This window comes from Wyeomyia smithii, chromosome 2, assembly GCF_029784165.1.
Source record: "Wyeomyia smithii strain HCP4-BCI-WySm-NY-G18 chromosome 2, ASM2978416v1, whole genome shotgun sequence".
Lineage (NCBI taxonomy): Eukaryota > Metazoa > Arthropoda > Insecta > Diptera > Culicidae > Wyeomyia > Wyeomyia smithii.
This window is the reverse complement of record NC_073695.1, coordinates 147,492,470-147,495,998: the sequence shown is the minus strand read 5'-3', so window position 1 is coordinate 147,495,998 and position 3,529 is coordinate 147,492,470. Positions and strand designations below refer to the sequence as shown.

Sequence of the window (3,529 nt, the reverse complement as noted above, 5' to 3'; positions counted from 1 at the left end):
AAATATGCTTCATAGCGAGCATCAAAATCTTTAGCAGTTTCACTACTGTGAGAATATCTGATTATTCCAACCGCTGCTGTAGATGTATTATTCATGCCAGTAACACTACGAAGTGAACTGAACAGTCTGTTCACTGACCGAAGCATTATTTCCGCTATATATAAGAACGAAAGTGTGAGCTGATTATAAATTATGTAATACAGCATGTTAGAATCAAAATATAACTAAAAATCCATACCTATAAACTTTCCTTATACAACCTTACAACTGTATTCAGCACATTCAGCAGAATAAATGACAATAATCTAATATATTGGGCGAACATGTATCGATATCAAAAAGCTTACTTTCAGGTCGATATTCGATTATTTAGATCGATATTAATCTAAAGCCTATCTTGCACATTTGATTGCCGACCCGTATAATCAAAAACCATTTATAAAATAGTCAGGATTATTACTGTATATAGTTTGATAAATGGTAACTTTTTGTGGTTTATGTCTTTTAAGCCTGTAGTACAATCTTTGTCTAATGGTCAAATATTTGACCTTCTGACATAATGGTCAAATTTATTTGACATCATGGTTGTTGTTTGCCCCATGTTAAAATTGGAGAGTGACAAATAATTATCTTTGACCAAATTTTTATCTGTCAAAAAGTGACAAATATTTGACGCTCGGTCAAAGAGTGTACTACAGGCTTAACTATCTGCTCTGTTCAGCATTAATGGTTCAAACAACTGGCGTACTATTACAGGTATGGGGAGTATCACCCCTAAATAAATTAACCTTTTATTGGTCATGATTAGAAAGTAAACCAAAATATTGTTACTACCGTCGTTTACCTTTCATTGGATGTAATTTTATTATAAAACCGAAAAGAATCATTTGAAAATGCTTTTATTAAATTTTTGTTAAACATGTCAATCTACCCGTAACTTGTATTGCAGTTTACTAATACTGTCATATTTGAATGATAATAATTTTTAAATGGAGTTGTTCACTCTAATTAGCTTGAGTCCTTCGTCGGCTACATTAAATATCTTCCAGAAATGACTTTTAATTAGTTTTACTTTCAGAATTGTGTAATGAAAATAAGAATTGTGCTCATCAAACAAAATTTTTTGAATTATACCAAACATTCGGTGCATTTATCGGCGTCAGGCAGCGAGGTAGCGATGGTTCGCAAAATCAAGAACCTTACAGGTAAAAAACTGAATTATACTTAAACATTCGAATATTGAACTATTTTTACCAACAGTACCTGTCATCACGGCAAGTGATTTATTTTCATGTTTCATATTTGGGAAAAAATATCCAATTGGAAACTATTCTAATTGCAATATCGAGCTAGATACGTTTGAAACGGGGAATAAGAAATGAAAAGTTGCTATAATGTTTACATATAGCTTCGCAGGTAAATTTAGCGCTTTTGCTTTTGTATCGCATTCATAAGCGCACGACCACACCTACGCATGTTTCGTTCGCGCATGTATCCCGTATTATCCTTTGCTTAAATTATCAGGATAAGCGAGATGCATCTAAAAATGCATGTATTAGTAAGTATATCAAGTTGTATGAATGAATTTCTGTTCTTGTTTCGCGCATTGATAAAGATAAGTATCTAGCCATTCTTAATGAAGGAAGGAATCTCTTCTCTTTCTTACTTATTGTTAGTATGTATTTTACATTTAAGACAGTGCATTAGATTTAGGTATAAAAACTCTGTAAATTTCATTAATAAATTCATTCTGTTTGTAAATTTTTTCGTGGAATACAACAATTCAGTTCGTTCACAAAAGAAAAGTTCGTTCTTTAGGAAACCATAGCGATTTAGTTCGCTCCAAAGAATCAAGAGCAGTCGGAAAAACTACGGATCATACCCGGTCAACATTGTTACGTAACATTATATAGATTGTTACGTAACAGTGTTACGATGTTATGTTAGTTATACCACAGATAACAGACATCCAAGCAAGTTTCGCTTCATGTGTAAAAAGGTTCAACGGTTTTTTAGCATGTCGCAATACGCAGTATGGTGGCGCTAAGAACACTTAGTAGTCAACGATTTAATAAAATCGATAGTTTTACAGCTTTTATCGATAGTATCGCAATTAGAAGGGTTGCGGTTTTCAATGTAAAAATTTCGAGCAGTCGTAATTTGTACACAATCGACAATTTTATTCCTTCCCAGCTTAAATTTACGATAAATATGTTTGTTTTAATGTTGATTTGAAAAAAAAAACACCCACCTTACAAAATCAGTGTTATATCATTACAAAAACAGCGACTCTATAACCTGTGATAATGTTCATGCGTCTGGCAGCTTTGACTGTAATCTAGCGCTGCCATCACTATACTGGTTAGAGTCGCAAGTTGCAGAAAGATGGCGTTAGCATTCCAAACGAGTAAAAGTTTGAAATCTTACACACGATTTCTGGAGTTTTTTGTTCTAGCTTGGATGTCTGTTATCTGTGGTTATACGTTAGCTGGAAGTAAGTGGAAAGTTTCTTTTTCCAACTTTTTTACATAAGATTGTAACATGACAATGTTCCATTAATGTAACATAACTGTAACATTGTAGTTATATTAAAGCAACGTAACGTTATGTAACATAATTATTTTTGTTACGTAACAATACTTATATTGATGTTATGTAACGACATTAATGTAGGTGTTATGTAAATTAGATGATTATTTCCTGCTTTGTGTAACATTGTTTTTATATAATATATATATATATATATATATATATATATATATATATATATATATATATATATATATATATATATATATATATATATATATATATATATATATATATATATATATATATATATATATATATATATATATATATATATATATATATATATATATATATATATATATATATATATATATATATATATATATATATATATATATATATATATATATATATATATATATATATATATATATATATATATATATATATATATATATATATATATATATATATATATATATATATATATATATATATATATATATATATATATATATATATATATATATATATATATATATATATATATATATATATATATATATATATATATATATATATATATATATATATATATATATATATATATATATATATATATATATATATATATATATATATATATATATATATATATATATATATATATATATATATATATATATATATATATATATATATATATATATATATATATATATATATATATATATATATATATATATATATATATATATATATATATATATATATATATATATATATATATATATATATATATATATATATATATATATATATATATATATATATATATATATATATATATATATATATATATATATATATATATATATATATATATATATATATATATATATATATATATATATATATATATATATATATATATATATATATATATATATATATATATATATATATATATATATATATATATATATATATATATATA

At 25.1% G+C, this 3,529-nt stretch overlaps 1 long non-coding RNA gene across 1 annotated transcript; it reads left to right on the top strand.

The window, feature by feature from the left end:
- Positions 1 to 248: 248 nt before the first annotated feature.
- LOC129725020 (uncharacterized) lies at positions 249 to 1,757 on the top strand. Its single transcript, XR_008728004.1, has 3 exons — positions 249 to 756; positions 1,079 to 1,205; positions 1,261 to 1,757. It is a non-coding gene; the product is annotated as an uncharacterized LOC129725020 (long non-coding RNA).
- The last annotated feature ends 1,772 nt before the right edge of the window (positions 1,758 to 3,529 follow it).